Source organism: Giraffa tippelskirchi, chromosome 2 (genome assembly GCF_054371585.1).
Source record: "Giraffa tippelskirchi isolate mGirTip1 chromosome 2, T2T-mGirTip1v1.2.pri, whole genome shotgun sequence".
NCBI lineage: Eukaryota > Metazoa > Chordata > Mammalia > Artiodactyla > Giraffidae > Giraffa > Giraffa tippelskirchi.
In genome coordinates, this window is record NC_137276.1 from 121,043,256 (window position 1) to 121,068,034 (window position 24,779).

The 24,779-nt window shown below is 39.2% G+C and overlaps 2 protein-coding genes and 2 long non-coding RNA genes across 36 annotated transcripts in view; 3 read left to right on the top strand and 1 right to left on the bottom strand.

The window, feature by feature from the left end:
• The window catches only part of MED12L (mediator complex subunit 12L), a 364,359-nt gene that overhangs the window by 159,908 nt on the left and 179,672 nt on the right, over nt 1–24,779 (top strand). The window lies entirely within an intron of this gene.
• The window catches only part of P2RY14 (purinergic receptor P2Y14), a 62,272-nt gene that overhangs the window by 21,020 nt on the left and 16,473 nt on the right, over nt 1–24,779 (bottom strand). For 3 of the 7 annotated variants that reach the window (XM_081570509.1, XM_081570507.1, XM_081570506.1), the window contains one exon: nt 10,586–10,691. The exons of 2 other annotated variants lie outside the window; for them this stretch is intronic. The gene's annotated coding sequence lies outside the window, so the exon portion shown is untranslated. Of the gene's footprint in view, nt 1–10,020; nt 10,110–10,585; nt 10,692–24,779 lie in introns of those variants that run through there. 2 more of the 7 variants (XM_081570511.1, XM_081570510.1) reach the window with 2 other exon arrangements.
• Nucleotides 5,943–9,187, top strand: LOC145538457 (uncharacterized). The gene is made up of 2 exons (XR_014076870.1): nt 5,943–6,051; nt 6,512–9,187. It is a non-coding gene; the product is annotated as an uncharacterized LOC145538457 (long non-coding RNA).
• Nucleotides 9,856–15,334, top strand: LOC145538456 (uncharacterized). Its single transcript, XR_014076869.1, has 2 exons — nt 9,856–10,169; nt 12,493–15,334. It is a non-coding gene; the product is annotated as an uncharacterized LOC145538456 (long non-coding RNA).

A 24,779-nucleotide genomic window follows, 5' to 3' on the forward strand; every position in this document is an offset into this window, starting at 1 on the left:
CGTCTCTCTGGCTACCATGTACCCTGAGCCTCATTTTTTTCATTTACTCAGTTTAATTTTGTTGTGTTTTGTTACATGTGTATGTATTCCTACAAGTGTGTTGTATGCTTATGTCTGTGTATGAAATTGTGATTTTTAGGAAATATATGTAATTATTTAGTGGTTTAAATATATCATACCATGCATTGTCCATGTTATTTAAGTGTTGCTATAAATCATCTGTTTGGGTGACTGTAACATTCCATTGTCTGACCATGCCACAGTTCGTTCATTCAGCTTCCTGTGTTCAGCATGTTTCCAGGGTTTTGCCCTTTTGAACCATGCCAAGGTATATATCCTTCAAGTCTTTAGATGAACATGTGAAAGAGCTTCTTGTGTGCATAAGTCTAGGTATTTAATTGTTGAATCATAGGTATATGAATGTTAAACTATAGACAATGGCATCAAACTATTTCCCAAAGTGATTGCAAATCCTCTGTGGATACCAATCCTCATTTCCTATCCTCAGATTTACAAATTTTCTCTTGAGAAATGTTACTGCATTGTGGTCCTGATTTACATTTCCGTGATCATAATGTTATGGGCATCTCCTCATGATAATTGGTTATTTCAACGCAATGTCGAGTTATATCTATGCTCATTTTTCTTTTGGGTTGTTTGTGCTATTACTGATTTGTAGAAATCCTTCAAATACTCTTGACCCCTGCTTTGTTGGTTTTATATATGGTGAATAGCATCTCTCAGGTTGTAACTTGTTCTTTCGTCTTTACAAGTACATTTTGGTAAACAAGTTACTTATTTTAATATATTTAAATTCTCATTTTTTTGAAATAATGCTTTTTGTATCAAAATAAAGTATTTGTATGTCAAAGTTTGAGATAATGGTTTGACATGGAGGCCTTGACACACTTTCAAGGGGATCAGGAGATCAACTCATTTTCAAAAGAATACTAACATGTTGTTTGCCTCTTTCATTCACTGTGCTGACATCTGTACTAATGGTGCAAAAGCCGCAATGTGTGAAAGAAACCTGCTGATACCTCAGCACACTTGAAGGCCATGTCCGTAGTTATGTCCTGTAGTCATTTTGTAACTTACTGCTATGCAGCCTTAGTAAACAAACAAAAAGCCAACAACATATGGGGCTTCCTTGGTGGTCTAGTGGTTAAGAATCTGCCTTGCAATGCAAGGAACTTCCTTGGTCTAGGAAGGAAGATCCTACATGCCTTGGAGCACCTAAGCCTATGTGCCACAGCAATTGAGCCTGTGCTCTAGAGCTGGGAGCTACAACTGTTGAGCCCTCGTGCCACAACTGCTGAAGCCTGTGCGTCTAGAGCCTGTGCTCCACAACAAGAGAAGCCACTACAATGAGAAGCCCACACACCGCAATGAAGAGTAGCCCCTGCTCACTGCCACTGGAGAATGCCTGCACACAGCAACAAAGACCCAGCACAGCCAAAAAATAAAATAGTAAATCTTAAAAGAAAAAAAACAAAACCCTATAAAACAGAAAAAGTTAAGTTCACTTTAGAATGACTGTGATGAAGTAATACGTATTGTCCATTTGACAAATTTTTAAATATTTCATGTGGCATTATAAGAATAGTTCACAAAGCATTTCTGCTATATATGATGGTTGTCTAGAGGAACAACACTTGAGAGTGAGTTATGAGCTAAATTAGGTGCTTTCTTCATGGAACACCATTTTTACTGGAAAGAATGATACACAAACTCGAGCAGTTCATACTTGGGTATTTGGCGGACATTTTCTCAAAATCGAATGGAATGCCCCTTCAAGTCAAGGAAAAAAAAAAAGCAATACTTTCCAGTACTTAGAATGAGATCAGTGCCACTATTAATACTATTTGTTGATACTGTGTAATGAAAAGTATACTTCAAAGTTCTGGATGAATATACCTCTCCAAATGACCAACGATTATATAATATAAAATCTAGAAATAGTATCCTAAATGAAAACTATTCATCAAAGATGTCTGAAATTGCTGAAAAATGAAGAGAAGCATCAGGAAATTGTTACCTGTGTTGCACAAACACAAAAATAAACTTATGTTTGAACAACAACAACAACAAAATCTAGCAGTGGTAAAAGATTTCTTCAAAGACTAAATTATACTAAAGGATTTTAATGTAACAAAAATGTTCATTGATATGGATTTAGTTTCTCCTTTGCAAACAGCCTTTAAGAAACTGCCGCTTTTTTGAGTTTTGATATGGTACCAAAGAGGATGGAGAAGGAAATGGCAACCCATTCCAGTATTCTTGCCTGGAAAATCCCCATGGACAGGAGCCTGGCAGGCTACAGTCCATGGGGTTGCAAGAGTCGGACACGACTTAGTGATTACACCACCATCACCACCACCACTACCACCAAAGAAAAAAATCCAGACGGCTACTAAAATACTTCTTCCTCTCCTGTTAGAACATATCTATGTGAAACTAGATTTTCTTCGGTATACTTTAACTAAAACTACATTTTGAAGCTCATCCAATGCAGATGTGGATGTGAGAATTTAACTGTCTTAGGCCAGATGTTAAAGAGATGAGCAAAAATGTAGAATCATGCTATTTTCCTCACTAAAACTTTTAGGGAAATATAATTACTTTTCACAGAAATATTTTTCATGTTAACATTTAATGCTATTTTTAAAACAAATTAAAAATAAATATTTTATGAATTTCACAATTAAAATTTCTAATATAATAGACATTGCTGGGTATAACAACATAAGAGCTTTGGGCTTCTCAGTAGTGCTCAAGGGATCTTGAGACCAAAGTTTGACAATTTTTGGCTAAAATATATTTTACTCTATTTTCTAATAAGGTTTTTTTTGGGTTTAGTTTGCTTATTTTATTATGTCAGCCCTTAATCCATCCCATATATGGACTGTCTGTAAATCCCAAAACCAAAAATGACACCAGATCTTTATGAAGAGTGACTAAATGAAAAATGTATGTAACTTCTGCCTACCATTGTAACTCCTGCTCATCAGATATCTTTCATTTTTCTTTTCTTTTGAGTTTTTTTGATATGGTTGTTAGTTTGTTTGGTTGCCCATCCATCCATCAAACATGAATTAAGCAAATAATACCTCTCATTAGTTCCTCCCACCCCTTTCTGTATAAGACCATCACCTGCGGGGCTCATGGGCACTGACCCAGGTCTCCACACTCCACAGCTGTCAGACCTGCTGATCTGGCCTGGAGGGACTGGTCTACTTGTTTACAGTGGTCACGGGTGTTAGTTAGTGGCCAGTGGACCTGTTGATAGGTACTCACTACTAAAATACTGACATAGTGCCCAGTTTTCTGTTGGAATGATAGGAGATAAAATTGGGAGAAGTATTCATTTCCCCTTATTTTATGATTTCTTACTTGGCCTGATGACTGTGCGAATCAGTTCAAGAAATTTCCTGTGGGATTTTACTCTTGACAGGACTACCTCTAACTTAGTAAGTTACTAGCAAGGAAGAGGGAGGAGTTCTGTTTTTATTGAGCAGCAGCAGCAGCAGCCTAAGGTACCAGGTACTGGCCTGTCTTATTGTTTTAGTATTTCTTTGGGGTGATAGCTTTATTGTGATGGAGCAGAGGTGGATCACAGAGGCAAAGGAGCTAAAAAACAAAATGTAGCCCAAGCCCACAGTAGATTCAAATTCAGCTGTTTGTCTGAAAAGTGCCTGCTTTTTCGACAGTGGAAAATCTCCTCTCCAAAAATCTGAGTCCCAATAATATTGACTGTTTTATACAATGTGATTATTGCCATTATTGTGTAAATACCTAGTTAAGGCGCAGAGCAGTCCCACATACTCTTGCATCTCCAGCTTTTATTTGTGTATAAATCACAATTCTTATTGGACGTGTTTATCTCCTTAGGTCAGAGACAGGATGGGGCAGGCGACAGGGCATTTGATTTGAAGCCAGATGACTTTTTCCTTTTAAGTTCAACCCTTGGACTTTATTAGCTGTGTTATCCTGTTTGAATCACCAAAGCTCTCTGGACTCCAGTTTCCTAATCAGTAAAACAGAGCCAATGATAGATGTTCTTTCCCAGTGTAATTTGGCTGCTGGAAGTATCCACTTTTGATAACAGAATCTGCAGAGGCTTTAAAAACACGGGAGTACTTGCAGGGATAATTAGAAGTCCTAAATCTCACTAGTGTATAGGAATTATGTGTTGTTATTTGTTATTCAGTCACAAACTTGTGTCTGAGTCTTTGTGATCCCATGAACTGCAGCATGCCAGGCTTCTTTGTCCACCACTGTCTCCCGGAGTATGCTCAAATCCACTGAGTCAGTGATGCTATATTACCATCTCATCCTCTGTTGCCCTCTTCTCCTTTTGCCTTCAATCTTTTCCAGCATCAGGGTCTTTTCCAATGAGTTAGCTGTTCGCATCAGGTGACCAAAGTATTGGATCTTCAGCATCAGTCCTTCCAATGAATATTCAGTCTTTCCAATGATTTCTTTTAGGATTTACTGGTTTGATCTTCTTTCAGTCCAAGGTACTCGCAAGAGTCTTCACCACCACCACAATTCAGAGGCATCAGTTATTTGGTGCTCAGCCTTCTTTATGGTCCAACTCTCACAACCATACATGAAAAACTACTGGAAAAACCATAGCTTTGACTATATGGACCTTTGTCGGCAAAATAATGTCTCTGCTTTGTAACATGTTGTCTAGGTTTGTCATAGCTTTCCTTCCAAGGAGCAAGCACCCTTTAATTTCATGGCTACAGTAACCATGAAATTATCCACATTCAAAATCCGCAGTGATTTTGAATTATGTAGGTTGTTATTAGTGATGTTTCCCTTGCCCTTTGTTTGCTGGGGCTACCTTCTAACACTGTTTTCTTTTTTATTAGATCGAGTCATATAAAATTGGTAATATTTAACTATATTTTATGTGCAAAAAATGTCAATTTCATATGGTTAATGCAGATTTATTTAAAATAGTCTTTAGTAAAATTATGCATGAACAGTGAGAATCTATATAGTTGCATTAAAGGGCATAGGACCAAGAGTCAGTAAGCCTTGATCTTGATTATGTTTTACAAATTAAACTTTTATTATGGAATTTCTTTCTCAAACTATCTAATGACACTTGTGAATACTGCCTAGTAGCTAGTGAAATGTTTTTTGTTGAAGAAGCGCTGAAGGCCACGGAGCATTTTTCCCCAGAATGAGTTGATGCAGACAGTTGGCCCAAATGGAGGAAAGAGGAATTAGTTGCAAATGCCAGTCTCTCCTTTTTAATTGTGTCAAGTGTGAGATCTATGTATATGTCTAAAGGTCTATATATATAAATGGATAGATTTTCTCCTGTGAATGCTTTCTTTAAGTGGAGAAAACTGGCAGGGAAGTGATAGGTATAAAACTCAATTAGGGAAGACTCCTTTAGAGAGTAATTTACAAAGAAGGAAGTCACAACTTACAGCAAGTACTAAATTTAGTGATTTCTGAAGTTTTTGATGGCAGAGGGGAAAACTGTTTGTCATTGGCAAAATATGGTCTAAATCTCTGCCTTATTTCAGTTGAAGTATTCTTACAATCTCACCAGAAAATGGAGCTCCTTAGCAAAAGATGTATTTTTGGGGGGAGGGACTGGTAAATAAACTGGAATGGATGTTAAAAATGAACTAAGTTTTAAAATTATCTATTAATTTAGATTCTATGGAATTTACTACCTAACTTTCTAGAAAAACAAACAATAGAATAAGTTTCACAAGTTACATACTTTGTTCTTTCCATCCACTAATTAAGCTTAAAATGGTACCAATGCTTGATATTTAATAGTGTTATGTGAAATCTCAGAGGAAGAAATCAGAAGAATCAATCAAGATGGAAATAAAAACTTATAAGACATTAGGAATTGGATCTAAGATGGCAGAGGAGCAGGTGGACATGGAGTGCATCTGTCTCCACAGACTTCTCTGGACAACACTTAGAGATGCAATAGTTCTCACAGAACACTGGCTGAATACTACCAGGAGCCTTGATCACCAGAAAGGACTATATGAATCCACACATGACTGGGTAGGATGAAAGAAGTGAGAGGGAGGAGGAGAGCAAGCAGGACCAGACTTGCACTCCGGGGTTGGGGAGCTAAAGCAGGGGAGAGATTCCTGAATTCCAGGGAAATCGGTTGGGACAGAAGGGAAGCATTTGAAGCATCAGAGGGGAGTGAAGCAGCTGATCTGTGATAGTCTGCATAGAGTGAGAACCACACGGACAGTCTGCCACAGGCCTGTGTACTTCAGAGTGGACACATGTCCACCAGTGCACATAGGGGCTCGAGCTGGAGCATGGGGATTGGAGAGCAATCCTGGGGTGAGGACTGCTGTTGATTGTGGGGAGATGGTCTGAGGGAACGGGAGGAAGGAAATCCACAACAGGGAATGCCTTTGGAGGAAAACTTGACGGCATTGGAAGCAGGGCACTGTTGCTGAGCCACTCTCAAGGGGTGGAGCCACCACTGTAACCTCTCTCCCCTCAGGCTAGCCCAGCAATAGAGAAGAACCACCCTCGGTTGCCTCTTGTATGCCTGCTGCTGGAGGCTAGAAAAAGCTCCTAATAGAGCTGTAGCCTTTGAACCCATGACTTCTGGCTTCCCCGTGAACCTGGTGCTGCCGGGGCCTCACGATCCAAGCAGCCACCTCCACGTTTGGTCCTCACTGTGGCAGCCTCAGGTCCTCTAGGGCAGCCTCGGGAGCAGGCTCCTGTGGTGGCCCACGTATAGAGGTGGGGATAAAATCACAGCTGAGCTCCAGGGGCGGAACGACTGAGGAAGAGCATCAAAAACCTTTCTAACACCTGCACAAGCTGCAGATTAAATCCACAAGATCAACTAGATAGACTGTGTCTGTGGATTGTATGAAAGGACAATGTGTTCCTACAAAAGAAAATCCTCTAACTCTAGCAGCTGTGGACATTGGAGGCAAGTACATGTGGGAATATGGGCAGATTAGCAGCTCATTCTGTGTGGCCACCATGACCCCGATAGCAAAATCAGACAGAGATATCACAGAAAGTGACACAGGCCAGTGTCACTGAACATAGATGCAAAAATCTTCAACAAAATATTAGCAAACAGAACCCAACACCATATTAAAAGGATCATACACTATGATCAAGTGGGGTTTATCCAGGGATGCAAGGATTCTTCAGTTTATGCAAATTGATCCATGTGATACACTGTATTAACTAATTGAAAGATAAAAAACCATATGAAAATCTTGATAGATGCAGACAAAGCTTTTGATAGTTTTCAACACCTATTTAAAAAAGTCTCCAGTAAGTGGCATAGAAGGAACCTACCTCAATATAATAAGGGCCATGTATAACAAGCCTACAACAAACATTATTTTCAATGGTTAGAAACAAAGCATTTCCTCTTAAGATTAGAAACACGACAAGGATGCCTTCTCTCATCACTGTTATTCAGCGTAGTTTTGGAGGTCCTAGCCATGGCAACCAGAGAAGAAAAATTTAAGGAATCCAGATTGGAAAAGAAGAAGTAAAGCAATCACTGCTTGCAGATGACATGATACTATACATAGAAAACCCTAAAGATGCCACCAGAAAATTATTAGAGCTTATCAATGAATTTAATAGTTTCAGGATGAAAAATTAATGCACAGAAATACCTTACATTGTTATAACTAACAATGAAAAGTCAGAGAAATTAAGGAAACAATCCCATTCACCATTGCAACAAAAAGAGTAAAATACCTAGGAATAAACCTACCTAAGGAGACAAAAGATCTATATGCAGAAAACTATAAGACACTGATGAGAGAAATCAAAGATGACACAAACAGATGGAGAGATATATTCTTGGATTGGAAGAATCAATATTGTGAAAATGACTATACTACCTAAAGCACTCTACATATTCAGTGCAATCCCTATCATATTACCAGTGGCACTTTTCACAGAACTAGAACAAAAAAATTTTACAGTTTGGATTGAAACAAAAAAGACCTTGACTAGCTAGAGCAATCTTGAAGAAAAATGGAGCTGGAGGAATTAACCTTCTTGGCTTCAGACTATACTACAAAGCTACAGTCATCAGGACAGTGTGGTACTGGCACAAAAACAGAAATATAGATAATTGGAGCAAAATAGAAAGCCCAGAGATAAACACATACATCTGTGGGCACCTTATCTTTGACAGAGGAGGCAAGAATATACAATGGAGAAAAGACAGTCTCTTCAGTAAGTGGTGCTTGGAAAACTGGACAGCTACATCTAAAACAATGAAATTAGAACACTTTTCCTAACACCACACACAAAAAGAAACTCAAAATGGACTAAAGATTTACATGTAAGATCAAAAGCTATAAAACTCCTAGAGGAAAACATATGCAGAACACTCTTGGAACATAAATTGCAGCAAGAGCCTCTTTGACCTACCTCCTAAAGTAATGGAAATAAAAATAAACAAATGGGACCTAATTAAGCTTAAAAGCTTTTGCATAGCAAAAGGAACTATAAAGATGAAAAGACAATCTTCATAATGGGAGAAAATAATTGTGAATGAAGCAACTAACCAAGGATTAATCTCCAAAATGTGCAAGCAGCTCATGCAGCTCAATAACAGAAAACAGACAGCCCAATCAAAAAATAAGTGGAAGACCTAAACAGACATTTCTCTGAAGAAGACCTACAGGTGGCCAATAAACACATGAAAAGATGCTCACCATCACTCACTATTAGAGGCATTCAGATCAAAGCTACAATGAGATATCACCTCACCCTGATCAGAATGGCCATCATCAAAAAGTCTACAAACAATAAATGCTAGAGAGGATGTGTAGCAAAGGAAACTCCCCTGGATTGTTGGTGGGAATGTAAATTGATGCAACCACTAGGAAGAAGAGTATGGTGAGTATTCCCAGTTAAAGAGTGTTCCTAGTTAAAAAGGTATGAAGTGTATTCCTAGTTAAAAAACTAGGAATAAAACTACCATAAGAAACAGCAAACTCACTACTAGACATATACCCTGAGAAAACTATAATTCATAAAGATACATGTATCCCAGTGTTTACTGAAGTACATGTTATAATAGGACATGGAAGAAACCTAGATGTTGATCAACAGATGAAAGGGTAAAGAAGAAATGGTACATACATACAATGGGGTATTACTTAGCCTAAAAAAAGAAATAAAATTGAGTCAGTTGTAGTGAGGTGGATGTACTTAGAGTCTGTCGTGCAGACTGAAGTAAGTCAGAAAGAGAAAACAAATATCGTACATTAACTCATATATATGAAATCTAGAAAAACTGGTACTGATGACCTTTTTGCAGGAAAGAAGTAGAGACGTAGATGTAGAGAATGGACTTGTGGACACAGCAGGGGAAGGAGAGGGTGGGACAGATTGAGAGAATAGCATTGACATATATATACACTACCATGTGTAAAATAGCTACCTGGAAGCTGCTGTATAACACAGGGGTCTCAGCTCAATGCTCTGTTACAACTTAGGTGGGTGGAATGGGAGCAGTGGGAGGGAGGCTCAAGAAGGAGGATTATGTGTATACATATAACTAATTCAAATTGTTGTATAGCAGAAACAAACACAACATTGTAAAGTAGTTATCCTCCATTAAAAGTAATTTTTTTCCTTTATTGAATTAAAGAGGAAAAATAAATAAAAGGAAATTTGTGTGAGGAATTCATAATGGAAAGCAAATAACAGATGTTGTGAGGAAAGAATCTGTGCAATTCAGTTTCTTTAAATTTTTAGAAAGGAAGGCATTAGTAAAATATTTGAATTATTTTGGGGGATTCTGTGTAACACTATTAATACTGGCTGGGGAATGTAAATTATTATTAATGTGAGGAGTTTCAAAGTAGAAAATATTTCATGTATGAGAGCTTATAATAAACACTCCATTAAGAAGAAAACAAAAAACTTCTGAGACGTATAGTAAAAGCTAAAACAGCAATTGAGGCTCTTAAAATTCCCCTTCCTTTCCTTTGAAAATCAAATGGGACTCACCCTTAAATCCACATAGGTAGCCCAGGCATTTAGCTCTTCAGAGAAGACTTAAAATGCTTGCTTGCATGAAGTGTTTCATCTTTGGTTTCAGTTTTTAGTGAGGTTGTGGCCTTTTGTGCTCTTACACCAAACCTGTTTTTTCCCCTCCAGTATTTTAGTTCTTTACTGGACTCCCTCAGCTCTGAGGATTACATCATAACCCAGCGGTATTTGTGCTCTTTATCATTTCCAAAACTGATTTTAACTCACTATCCACATACACACAACATTGTCTTATATTTTACAAGCAATAAGATAAAGTTTCTAAAACAGGAGTTTACGAAAGGCTATGCATCAGGTCGTGAAAGAAAATCCTGCTTCATGCAATTAAAAAGAACATTTACAGAGAAAAGTTAATTGGACTTAGTTTAGTCTTTGAACCTGGAAAAGTAAAATCTCACCTGTAAATCTGTCGCTCTATCATAAAAAGGAATCTAGGACATGATAAGCACAAAAGGGCCATTTTACAGTGGTATCACAAATATTCTTTAAATACACTCTGCCTTGGATGGACTTTTTTACTTACCAGTTTATCCAGTCTCTTGTGGTTTCTGAAGGCAAGACTGGCTCAGCCACTGGGTGTAACATCTGATGTTGAGGGAAATCTGCTTTGCTTTCTGCCTGGACTCCTGCTGTTGACCAGTGGGGAATGCTGCATTAGCTCTCAAACAAAACATTTAAAGTGCTCTATGAAATGTTGACATCTCGCCAAGGACTTGAACGTCAAGTACCACAGATGTCCAGTCCTCTCTGGAGCCCAGCTCTCTCCTCTTTGCTTGTGTGAGTTCAATCTGACTTGTGTTGAGGGTGACAAATGTTCCAGGCTCGACCAAACAGTAACTGGTATGAAACTGGGTGCCAAGAGAGAGACGGACAGACAGATGCAGAGACAGACAGAGTGAGAGCCAGTGAGCAAGAGGGAACTTGAGCGAGTGCAACCGACCTGGTAAGTGAGAGCTCCAGCTAGCAGCAGGAGGCAGGATCTTTCCCATGCTTGGCTGTGACCTTTGACTGTGAGGCTGTTGTAAGAATAGCTTCTGTATTTATTGGGACATACTTCCAAGTTGTAATTCACACGGCCTCACTAACTCCTTGAAAAGTGTTGGAAAACTGAGAAAATATTTGAGAGTAAACCAGACCAGAACACTTCTCACTTTCGGTGCCAGGGGGAAGGAGTGGGGAGACTCTGTAAGTGCATGTTTACTGGAGTGTCTTGACCAGCAAAGGGCAAGATCATTATCAAATGAGATGAGAGATTGAAAGGACTTCAAAGCTGTCTCCTTTGAGCCTGAGTGATTTTCCTCTCTAGCCTCACTCCGTTCTGGGGGGCGGGGATGTGATGCCTGCTAGTGTCCGTTCTACTCCAGATATTAGGCTTACACATTCCCAACCTGGACTTGGTGCTATTGGGCCTCCTAATTTTTCTTCAGGTGAGCACCTATTTGTCTCTAATTTCTGAGTGCTAGTGAGTTCTAAGTCACTTAAGTGGTATCCGACTCTTTGTGACCCCAGGGCTTGCAAAGGCTTCTCTGTCCATGGGATACTCCAGGCAAGAATGCTGGAGTGGGTTGCCATGGCCTTCTCCAACCATCTTTCCAACTCAGGGATCGAACCCAACTCTCTTGTGTCTCCTGCATTGGCAGGCAGATTTTTATTTTAACCACTAGTGCCACCTGGGAAGCCCAGGTGGCTAATTTCTGGATTGTTGCCTTATTTAACAGATTGTTGCCAGGGCTTCTTTACTTTTCTTACCTAGTCCTCTGGTTTAATGCAGTCATGATACGTCTCCCTGGAGGAAGAGCCTGGATCTCCCATACTCTGTCTACTTCAGACTCAGCCAGTTCTGGACCGAGATCATCAGCTTTACTTACTTTACCAGTTTCTTTTCCCTTTGTCCTTAGTGTGCTCATTGTCAGATATGTATATTAGCATTATCAAAATGAAATAAAACCCCTGAAAGCCCAAATTGACCTTAAGTCCTTTTTATTTGGTACTATTGTCCATGGATCACTCAAGCGCTATAAAACATTAAATTCTGCTTCACTGTCTCATAACTATCCAGTCAATCACCAAAATCTGTTTTTTTTAATACCTAAATATTTCTTATCTATGATTCTCACCAAACTCAAGGTCATTTTTGGCCTGTACTCCCTGTCTCCAGTCTTTTCCCCACCCATAATAGCTGCTGTCTAGTTACCCATGAGTAGGATCTTTCTAAAATCCAAGCATGTCTGTGTCCTTTTTGTGGCTCCTTATCACTGATAAGTTCATGGTGTTTAATCTGTCAGACCTGATTCTGTATGACTGGTTTGATCTCCTTGGGACTTCCCTGGTGGCTCAGATGGTAAGGCGTCTGCCTATAATGTGGGAGACCTGGGTTTAATCCCCGGGTTGGGAAGATCTCCTGGAGAAGGAAATGGCAACCCACTCCAGTATTCTTGCCTGGAAAATTCCATGGACAGAGGAGCCTGGTATGCTACAGTCCATGGGGTTGCAAAGAGTCGGATGTGACTGAGTGACTTCACTTCACTTCACTACACTTGATCTTGCAGTCCAAGGGACTCTCAAGAGTCTTCTCTAACACCACAGTTCAAAAGAATCAGTTCTTCGGTGCTCAGCTTTCTTTATTGTCCAACTCTCACATCCATACACTACTACTGGGGAAAGCCATAGCTTTCATTATATGGACCTTTGTAGGCCAAGTAATGTCTCTGCTTTTTAATATGCTGTCTAGGTTTCTCATAGCTTTTCTTCCAAGGAGCAAGCGTCTTTTAATTTCATGGCTGCAGTCACCATCTGCAGTGATTTTGGAGCCCAAGAAAATCAAGTCTGTCATTGTTTCCATTGTTTCCCCATCTATCTGTCATGAAGTAATGGGAACGGATACCATGATCTTCATTTTTTGAATGTTGAGTTTTAAGCCAGCTTTTTCACTCTCTTCTTTCACCTTCATCAAGAGGCTCTTTAGTTCCTCTTCATTTTCTGCCATAAGGGTGATGTCATCTGCATATCTGAGGTTATTGATATTTCTCCTGGCAGTCAATCTTGATTCCAACTTGTTCTTCTTCTAGCCTGGCATTTTGCATGATGTACTCTGCATATAAATTAAACAAGCAGGGTGACAATATACAACCTTGATGTGCTGCTTTCCCAATTTTGAACCAGTTTGTTGTTCCATGTCTGGTTCTAACTATTGCTTCATGACCTGCATACACATTTCTCAGGAGACAGGTAAGGTGGTCTGGTATTTGCATCTCTTGAAGAATTTCCCACTGTTTGTTGTTATCCACCCAGTCAAAGACTTTGGAGTAGTCAACAAAGCAGAAGTAGTTGTTTTGCTAATGGAGTAGAAGTAGATCTTGCTAATAGATGCATATGAATTGAGATAAAGCAGAGATGTTCCCAGACCCAGTTCACAGCTAGGACATCTTCATGCTGAGAAGCTGAGTGTAGTTCTAGGGATGGAGCTGGGGGTGCCACTCCCACTGCTCAGGGCTGGGAGCTGCCTCTGTAGTGACTCCTTGAAAAACAAATGCTAAACAGTAGTTTTGATTTTCACTTTTTTTTTCCCCATTAAAAAAAAAAGTCTTCAAATTTCTTTTGGTGTTTTGAAGAGTGGAGATGATACTCATGTCTGAAATTTTATTATATCTGTGTACCATCTGCTCGATTTATTGTGTCTGATTTGCATTGACATGTCATTGCCTTAAAAATCAAATATTTAACTTTCCTCTAAGTAGAATGACTTTGAAATTACAGAGTTTATGTGTTTAACCTTTTAATTAAACTAACTGCATAGATGTTGAGTAAACTTGTCTCAGTTTGATTCTCTTGAGTATTTCTCAGACCTGTGGGAACCCAGGTTCAGACACAGTGTGGCCACCCTTCCTCTGGGAAGCTGTTCTTTTCTTCCAAGTTTTACTTACAATGTTTGGTATGTTTCATAAAGGAGACTTCTAAACATCTATAAAGGCCAGAGTAAAAGCTAATGTGTTTGCTTTTATTTTTGAAGACTTGAGATCCATAATTTAAAAATAAACTGACTTTTTAAAATACTCAGTTTGACATGCAGGAATAGGTTTGTTTGTAATCCAGAACTAGCTCAGTTAACAATGAAACCTTGAGCCAACAGCGTATTTTTTTTTTTTTTTTAATAACCAAAACCAGTACTTGGGTCTGTGCACATCAAAACTGGTTCAGTTTTATGGAATTAAATAATGATTGCAGTGTTAAAACTAACAAGAGCTACATGAGAATGCCAAAGGGGGGAAATTTCTTTTTTAAAGGAACTTGTACCTTTATAATGGTTCTGTTTTGTAAGCAGAAGGGAGAACTGGAGGTACCTGAAACTGAAATCTCTGAGTCTTATGAATTCCACACTTTTGGGGAATTATAAGGGAAGGGCAAAGGTGAGCACTTGGGGAAACCTGGAGGTATGACAGGATCCCTGAACAATGAGATAAATGTCAGTGTCTGGGATTTAAGTGTGTCCAATGTGAAGTAGAACACTTTAAACCAGGAGGATGTCCTGTAAGCTAGATAATTTAAGAGGCACACACCCTTTTACAGTATTTTAGTTGATGGTGTCTGTAGTTTTACACTGTCCCAGTAACCATTGAAATAACTGTCTGTCCCAGGAGGCACCCACCTCTCACCACACTCTGCCTCAAGTTGCCCTGAGGCAACAGCAACAGGAGACATGTAGCTTTGACCATGTCCCTTTTCCAAGCACATCATCTCTTCTTCCACCACTGACTTTGTTAAGGTTTACTGGATTGGCCCCTTCCTTCCATCTCTACCTGTCGACCTCTTGTGCATTTCTTAAAACACAGGCCAGACTCCACCACTTGCGGGGCTTTTCCTTATCTTCCCCCTAAAAATGAATGAATGGTTATCCCTATGGTGCTTAATTTGAGTTTTGATTAGGCCACTCCCGACAGTGTATATAACCTTCTACTGAACTGCCGACAGTGATGGCCGTCTCCTCGTTTTGGTGAAAGGAGAGTCTTTTGCTGATGCTCCCTGTGTCTGTTATTCATGCAGTCACCTGGCTTGCTTGGCTGGAGGGCACGATATTTTTCTGTGGCCTCTCTCATCCTACATGGCTAGGTTGGTTTCCTTGGCTTGGTACCTTACCTGTTTGCAATTCTTGGGCACCCTCTCTCCTAAGACTCCATCTCAGTGAGAAGGCAAGATCTTTCAGAGACAAGGACATGATTGTAAATGAATGAGAACCTCCACTGTATTCCCTTCTTTGTTTTCCTAGTCCAAGAAATATAAACATCCTTTTAATTTCGATTTCTTTTTGTTGGTAATTCAAATTAAACTAATTAAAAAGTTTTTTTTGTCGAAGTCATGCATTTATGTACTTTAAGTAATCAATTTTATAAAACTTATAAAAAAAATTCTGCCCTTTTTTGTGTGCCCCAGTGGCTCCCTTGATCACTTTTTTAGCTACTACTTTGGGGTGTCAATCCCTATGTTCCTGTTGTAACTGAGAGTTCTTGTCTTCCATGTGTGTCTGTTGATGTGGAAGATGAAGATACAGTTCCTTTATTCTCCATGCTTCTCTTCACCTAGATAATTATGTCTATTTTTTTTTGATAAATCAGTAACCTTTATTCAAATAGTTAAAAGCATGGCAGTATTGTTTATAACTGAGGCTCATCGCTTACATTAAAAGGGATCATAATTCCCCAGCTGTCTCTATCACCAGGAGAGACTGTGCCCTTTTGCCTAATGCAAGCAGGCTTCCCTGTGCATCCAGGCTGCCCATTTTCCCACTTAGAATTAGTTATGATATGTAAACAAGCTCTATAAACATTAGCTCTTGTTATCACATTAATATTACAATTTGAGCCAAACCAAATTTAGTCCAGTTCTTAACCATATGCATATGAGTAAGCCTGAAAGTCCTTTTGCCAGCAGCTGCATTTAGAAAAAACACATAAAGTCCAGGTGTATGTTTATGTAATACAACTTTTACTGGATAGATACTTCTTAGTATTATACCTCCACAGGCAGAGAAAATGTGTGTTGTTGACACATCCTTGTTATTCATTGTTTTCTGATATATTTCACTGAAGAGGCCTTCCAGCTTATTCGTTTTAGAATTTTGCTTTTGGCAGCTTGCAATTATTGCTGTCTTGAAAAAGTCCCATTCACAATATATAAATACTTCCAGAACTGTGTTTTTCATTCTTCCCATTTACCTGCCACCAAAAGCCTAAATCAGATTCTGATCCTTTGCCTTTTGTAGTTTCTCCAGAAGCCTTATATTATACTTGATAAGCAAGGCCCTTGATTTTATTCATTTAAAAAGACAGACAGTCACTTAAAAGGTAAAAGCATCTGAGTCATAAATAGGCAGGCTGGGGGGTGTCTTATGGAGTTGATGAGATTGTCAGGAGACCCGTTTCAGATAAAAATAAGCAATCTGCAAGGAGAGCTAACAGCTGAATAATGGGGATGTGAGAGGAACTCGATGGCTTTCATTAGTTTGTAAAAAAATCTTACTTTGAGAATTCATGCTAATTGATAACCCTCATAGTATGAGAGTGTGACTTAAATGTCTACCTAAACTTTTGTCATAGTTCAAAAAGGGGAGGGTCTCTGAATAATGAGCATCCAGGAAAGAGAAAGTCAGTGGCAGTTGATTGTTGGTGAGCAGAAATATGTGGGCTGTAAGCAGCACCTCTGTGGTGCCGTGTGCCTTTTGCAGACTCATCACAGCCCATTTTCCTGTAGGCTTTCAGTCCTTCTCTAGGGGATCTTGAGCAATCTGTTAGAGCCTGCCCCTGACATGAAACCTTTGGCCATCTTTGGCTAGAGTTTCATCCAGCACAAAGTGAAGGGAGGAAAAACAAAACCAAACCATAAACACCAGCAAATTTGTCTCCTCTATCATGGAGAAAGGGTCAGGATGAGATTAATCTGTATTTCTTTAGAGTTAATCCCATATAACATAGAGTCAACTTGGGGTACAAAAGCAAGCTCTGCCCCTTATCAACCTGAGGACGGTCGGCTAATTATGTCATCTCTCTACATCCCTGTTTCCGTTAGTGTCACCTACCTCATTCAAGTTGTTAGAAAGTTTAAATGAAATAATATTTATTTTCTTAATTGCTGTTCTCAGCCAAAGTAAGTAGTCAGGGAATGGTAGGGGTTCTTATTAATATGAGCAAAGGCTAATTGTTGCCTCATAATTTTCTTGAAGCTGTGTTATCATTGAGTATATGGGAGGTACAAAGTGCTATGCTTTAAAGTTTTAATAAACATTGATTTTTATGGAAAGATGCACATTTGAACAGATCTTTGGCTCAGTAACCATCGTTATGGGAAAGCTCATTTATAACTTGTGTGTGTGTGTTTGTGCATATTCAGTCATGTCCAACTCTTTGCAACCCCGTGGACCCCACCAGGCTTCTCTATCCATTAGATTTCCCCGGCAAGAATACTGGAGTGACTTGCCATTTCCTTCTCCAGGGGATCTTCCCGACCCAGGGATCAAGCCTACATCTCCCGCATCTCTTGCTTTGGTAGATGGATTCTTTACCATGGAGCCACCTGGGAAGCCCCTTTTTATAACTTAGCCATACTTAATTCTCAGAGAAATGTTTCCAAACTGTAAACATAATTTCAAAAGGGAATGAGCAATATGCAGCAGCCTGGAAGCCTTTAAAGATGGCACATCTGATGGAGTACTTCAGTGTTTGCACTTCCCTGGACTCTTAGGTGAGAAAGTCGGGCATCCAGCCCCTTTCCTACCCCTTGTTCCATCCCTCCTTTCAGTCCGTCTCCACAGAGAGTGTGGATGGAGCGTGCTTTCTTTCTTGACTGTATCCAACTCCAGAAGTTGTTATGGTTCTACTGTTTGTTCCTAATGTAGACAAACCGTGTGGTCTAAAAGTATCTCTCCATTGCCAGAAATCACATCGGCCTACTGCCCTGCAGGAAAGACCAAAGCTTATTGTGCAGATAGCATTATTTAGCAATGTCTAGATGAGTTTCTGTTATTAAAGGCCTAGAAGATGAAGCAAAATCATGGTGAAGGCAGGAGACATTTATTTTTCCTTAGGCAAGGAGAGCAAAAGCTCATACAAACAGGATATTTTGTAAATATTTTTTTAGTTCAGCTGACTGATTGTTAATTTATTCTGGTGTTTTGTGGGAAATGACAGAAGCTTATTATTATTATTTTTTTTAAATGGGCCATTGCAGGGAAAAACAATGTTTGAGTTTGCTCAATAATCTCTTGCAATTTACCAAACCAAATATCACTTATCAACTCGATGTATGAAGTAGGTGCTATTTGTGTGTAGTTCAGACGATTATTATCACCCTGTTGGAAGCCTTTTGTTTCAAAAGACAAAACAAAAAAAGCAGCACCATGATGCAGCTGCTTCTGAAATAAAAGAGATGGTATGATTTTAAAAAGGAAATGATTATGAGAGATTGTCAACATTTTTAATCTGTCAAGTTTTCTCAGTCATTTGGGATGGTTTCTAAGTGATCTTGCCTGGCAGGCATCCTGATGTACAATCTTTCTCTGTAGCTGTAATTTTACAACTTCAATTTAATCCTTGTTTTACTGAACGCCAGTTGGCTTGTTTTAGTTAGTCTAAATATTTATAGGATCTTACCTGTGCGTATTTATCTTTTAGGCATTTGTGACATTTCTTAACGAGTGGTTGAGAGGATGTAAGAGGCATTATGTCTGATTAATTGAGAGGGAGATCTCCAGAGTAATTGCCCTCATAAGACTGGCTCAGGCTATCCTGGCTGTGGATCGTTAAGCACATTACTTAACCTCCTGTGTCTCAGCAATCTCTTCCTTGGGATGATCCCTGCAAGAGCAGTGGTAATATTTAACTCAGCATATTCTGTGACCATAAAGAAAGTTGAGTACCGAAAAACTGATACTTTCAAATTGTGGTGCTGGAGAAGACTCTTGAGAGTCCCTTGGACAGCAAGGAGATCAAACCAGTCAATCCTAAAGGAAATCAACCCTGACTACTTATTGGAGCGACTTTTGCTGAAACTGAAGCTCCAATACTTTGGCCACCTGATGTGAAGAACAGACCCATTGGAAAAGACCCTGATGCTGGGATAGATTGAAGGCAGGAGGAGAAGTGGGCAACAGAGGTTGAGATGGTTGGATGGCCTCATCAACTCAATGGACATGAGTTTGAGCAAACTCTGGGACATAGTGAAGGACAGGGAAGCCTGGTGTGCTGCAGTCCGTGGGATCACAAAAGAGTTGGACATGACTGAGTGACTGAGCAACAGCGTTATATGACTGCCAACCACATAGAAGAGCAGAATGAATGTTGTCTGTCATAAGTATTATTCCCCAATGGAGAATTAAAAAAAACTTGAAATGCATTGTAGGGAGTTGCTTACCTGTCAAAGGTAATGATTGCTTGAGAAAACATGATTTTGAAATGGCACTTTAAATATAGTACTTATGGATCTGTATTTTATTATAATTTTCCTCTGGCCTATGTTCAGACTATCTTCTAAGCGTCTTTGCACCATTTGGTGTAGATGAGGCTCTCACACATTTTTATATTACAAGTTTCCTCCACGTATGATGACATTTGAATGGTAATTCATATTTACTGCTTCCTTTCCCACTATTTCTTTTTTAAACTCATTTTAGACATTTTGTTTGAAGACAACATAAGAATCAGCATGTTTTGGCTTTAAGTTCAATTTTTCTGGCATGGAGCTCTATTTTTTATAAAATAAAATAGTGAAGGCGCAGACTCAATAAGCATATTCTTCCAATGTGTGGATCGTTATGATGCTGAGATATCTCTAGGCCAACCTTTGTGATTCAGATTCATTCAGAGGCACAAAATCGAGTTCATACACTACTTATTTGTGATAGATTAGAAAGATCTGGAAGCTACCTAGTAGCTAGCTCAGAGGCATAATCAAATACTCCAGACCCTCACGCTTAATTATTTCTAATATAATTTCACTACTCTCTTTGTTGACTTGCTGCTGACATAAGAAAATTTTATGTTCCAGTGTGAGTGCCACATAGAAACCAGGTAAAGAAGATTTCTTAATGTCTTCTTGGAGAAGGAAGGAAACCGAGGTGATTAATGAAGTTTAGTCTGGGACTGGCCCTAGGTTAAATTCCAAGGTATCCCTGGCAGCAAGAGAACTGGCACTTTCTAAGCTACTTTTAGAGTCACTGTTGAATCACCAGATTTGTGACACACCCCAGGGAATGTGGGGATTTTTTTCTTTGTACCTGGGTTCACTTTAAATTTAGCATCAAAAGCTGATGTGCTTGGGCCCTTTTAGAATCCTGAGGGCAGCTCTGTGCCTCTGCCTGCTTCAGGGTGGGGAAGGTGTGATGGTGCTCTGGAGGTGGGTGTTCTTCTCTAGCCTTGGCCTTTGTCACCTGGGAAATAGTGCTGATAATGTTGCCTCCCTGACTGAGTTGCTGTGTGCATTAGGTGAAATAGTGCATGTGGAATGCATACAGTTTGTGGCACCAAGTAGAAGTAACAAATGTTAGTGTTATTTCTGTTGATTTCTCCAAGTCAAGATGATGATGATGATGATTAATAATAATAATAATAATAATAATAATAATAATAATAATAATTGTATTCTGTCCCCTCCCCCCGCCTCGCCACCCATGCCCTTCAGTAGGCATATCTTAGAAACAGGTTTAGCATTTTGATTCTTGGAGCATCCACCTGTATGCTATAGATGCACCATCACTTAGAGATTGTGCAAATAGGATCTCAACACTTCATGTCAGTGGTAAGGTTTGGGGAACTTTGGGGAAGGGTGTGAACAAACATGGGCAGGAAGTGGGGATGGAGATGATATTGTAAGGATATGCTTTTTACTTACAGGCTCACGGGCTCATTTAATTCCTCAGTTTTAATGAGTAAATTGAGTGAAAGATTATCTACGATCCTTTCCTCCTTAAATTTTTCAGACTTTTTCAGGCAGTTGTAGTATCGTTTTAAAATGTTTATTCAGACTCTGGTTCTGGCAACATATTCTAAAATGGGGTTTGTGTGTATGATGTCTATGTCTGGTTTTGTTTTGAGGGGCAGAGCAGTAGAATCCATTTTTTCCTACTGAAATCTTAAATGGAACTCTAGTGGTTCCATTTAAACAGGTGAGAGTATACCTTTGAATGCAGATGGGGATGCAGCGAGGAGTTGTCCTGCCTACTCAGTCTCTACTGGTTGCCCACCAAGCTACGTCTGTGATCTCCTGTGGCTAAGAAATGCAGTTTGAAAACTGTGCCATTCATTCTAGTGAATTCTGTGAAACACTTTTGTTCTAGAATAAGTCTATCACACAAGTTTCAGCTGTGGGCTTCATAGATACTTTAGTAATTCAAGATATAGATAGATATTTTAGTAATTCAAGACCACTGAATTGGCATTTAGAAGCTGAGATGGAGATAAGAGGTAACAAAGGGATGGTTGCTAATTGGATCTGGTCTCTTTGGGAAGTTACAATATCAGAATACACAAAACTCCAGTGAGATAACCAATTAATTCATGCCTGGGTTTCCTTCTTTACCAAACCTGATTGCGTTGGTGTGTGGTCAGTAGGTCCGAGTGTGTGCACTGGACCAAGAGGGTAGGGGTTTACCTCTTTACCACAAGCTCCTTGGCCCTTCCTGGGACAATGTGAGGTACTTTCTGGGTCAGATGTCTTTGGGGGCTAGAGTGTTTAAAACTGAAACAGCTTGTCTTAAACCAGGACTGTCTAGTAACTTCACATTCGTGCTATGTTTGAACATATCCCCCTTTTGTGATAGCTGCAATATCCATATGGACTTCAGGCATTTCCGAGATGGGCCTAGTACACAGAGAGGGCCATGGGACTAGGACAGTTATCCACCCTTCAGGGACACGCATGGGCTATGGAGCCCCACGGAGTCGATAGTAACGTAGGCACCAAAATATTTGCCTTTTCTTTGAGTGACAGTGCCTTCCTCTTTCACGTTTTTATTTGGCATGTGCACGTGTATGTTCTTCTAAACGTGAGTTAATTTTTTTTTCTTTTTGCTTAAGATAACTTAATTTCTCTAATTCTGATAGGTACATGTACTTATGTATATATTAAGTACATGATTATTTATTATCACTCATCAAACTTACAACCCCCCCCCCATTGTAAGGTAATGCTTTAGAATGGAATGGCAAGAAAAAGAAAAGTTTACCCAAAGCCTTGAGCTCTGTTTGTTTGCATTTGATTACTGTGCTGCAGGACAGTGGCCGCATAGCTGCTTTGAGAACAATACTCTCTTTGACATGCTCTGAATATCTCCTTTTGAACTACAATGCATTTTTCATCTCAGCTTTAAGATTGAGGAGAAACTTTTTGATCTGAGGTTCCTTGCTCCAGGAAATACTTCAGAAGAGATTTCACTTACCAAAGGCTTAACCAAAACAGGTTTAAATAGAGTGACCTCAGAATTTAGTATGCCAGCTGGGACACTTTTGAGAGCAGAAAAGGGTGTTAATTATAATTAGAGTGGGGCTGCAGCAGTGAACTGGTTCTGTCATGGGCATATGGGACATATGTTTGCACCATGGTAGGTACACTGTTGAGAGTCAGAATAGAAATTTCGAAGTCCTCAAATCTTTTGAAAGCCCAGGTCTTACCTAAAACCTTAAAATGAGCCTCAAGACAGGTGCTACCTTGTCTCTCTTTGTAGTGAATGCTGATCTGATGTAGGGCTGGCACTGATGAGTCCGTACTCTGTGCTACTCTTCAGGAGGATTCTTTCATCAACTACTTAAAAGAGCTTGTAGCTTTTCCAAACAAAAGTTTAAAAAGTCCTGGCTTACAGTTTATCCCCAGTGCATTCTCTTTGTGCTGTGTTTATTCTCTGTTCTAATTCTGATTCCTTCATGATTCTCTCTGCTAATCCATCCTATCTCTCCCTTCTGTAATTCCAGCACTTTAATTCTAAGTTATTTGGAGCCAAATTCCCCAGCCTCCCCACCTTTTTTGGTTATGTGGTAAATATTTCAGATCTGTAATCTGAAGTGGGGAGCTCAGGACGTTTTCTAGTTTGGGGTCAGCGATAGCATTCATCTTACTGCTGGGGATACAGTGAGTCTTCACTGTATTGATGGGTATAGCTGATTACTATTAATCATTTAATAGTGACTCTCAAACTTCTTAGTGTGTTCAAGTTTGAGAATTACTACTAAATCGACAATGTGTAGCAGCTTTAGGTCGTGAAGACCTCTCAGAATTTGATGAAAGCCAGAAAGCTAGAAAAATGCACATTTATATTTTATATAATAGTAGGGCTTTGGGGAAGCCCTGATTCAGTCCTGTGATATAAACTAAGCACTCTAGTTTTCAGAATAAATCCTATAAGAATTACTAGAGTAAGTCGCACACCAGTGATTGTTCTGTTTTGTGGTTTGTCCCTAGCTGTTTTTTTTTTTTTCCTGTGGAGAGTTCATGCCCTGAGATTTTCTCCAGGCGTTAACCTGGGCCCTGTGGTGAATGTCAAGATGGTACCTGCTGGGTGGTCCTGATTCATGCTCACTCAGCCACAGACTGGATATGGTGTAGACTTCTGGTGGGCCCCCACCCAGCCAGGAGGGTGGGAGGAGACTTGAATGAATTCCCTTTACTTTAAACAACTTACTTTTTAAAACTAATTTGCTTTAGTTTTTTAGTGAATTGCATTTACTAAAACAAGTAAAGTTTCAAACATTTCTAAGGAATGTGTGGGCAAATTAGAAATATGGATGAATAAAAAAAGGGTTAAAAGATGACAGGGAATTGTATCCTTGGGTAACCAGTTATTTTTCTGTAAATGGTAAAAATGAAAAGTACAGGAATAGTCACTTGGTGACTTTATGCTTCCTAGTTATGCACGAGTTTAATAAAAATAGTAGTAATAATACCTAACATTTGTTGAAATTTTATAACATTCCAGATACTGTTGTGTTTAAATACCCTATTTATAGTAACTCATTAAAACCTGATAGCTGATGTATGAGTAAGTGTTGTTATTTTACCCCAGTATAGCAAGGACAGTAAAGCTCAGAGTGGTTAAGCATCTTGCTTGAGGTCACATAGCTGGTGAAGATTTGAGTTGAGAATTTGAGACATTTATTCTCTGTCTCAAACGTGTACCCTCTTCTGGGAACTAGGATGTTTCTTTGTGGATCAGGTTTGTGCAGAGATGGATCAATGACTCAGGAGTATACACAGATCCTATGCTTTGTACCCTTTAGTAATTAGGCTGATAATTAGCCTCACCTTGAAATATCTCTCATTCCTTTGTAATCAACATGTGGAACTGTTGAAAGAATGTCTGCTGATTGATATCTTTCACCTTATCTTAAAATGATGGATGCCTGTTTAATTTTAAACTGGGTACCATAACATCCCCTGTGCTGAACATTCACAAACAGTTGGACTTAGAAGGAAATGTACAAATGTAGTGTTCACAGATTACCAATATAATGAGGGCTGACAGAATTATTATAGGTCACTGAGCCTTTAAATAATATTTATTTGTAAAGTTGCCTTGTACTTGATCTTGAAGGTAACCCCAGTTTGGGTCATACTGACTTTCCACAATGTCATGAACTTTGGATATTTCATCATTAAAATTAATAATAATTTTCCCTAAAATTATTTCCCAGAACACTAACATTTTTTTCTGTAATGTTATTTAAAAGAAAGAATCCAGGAGC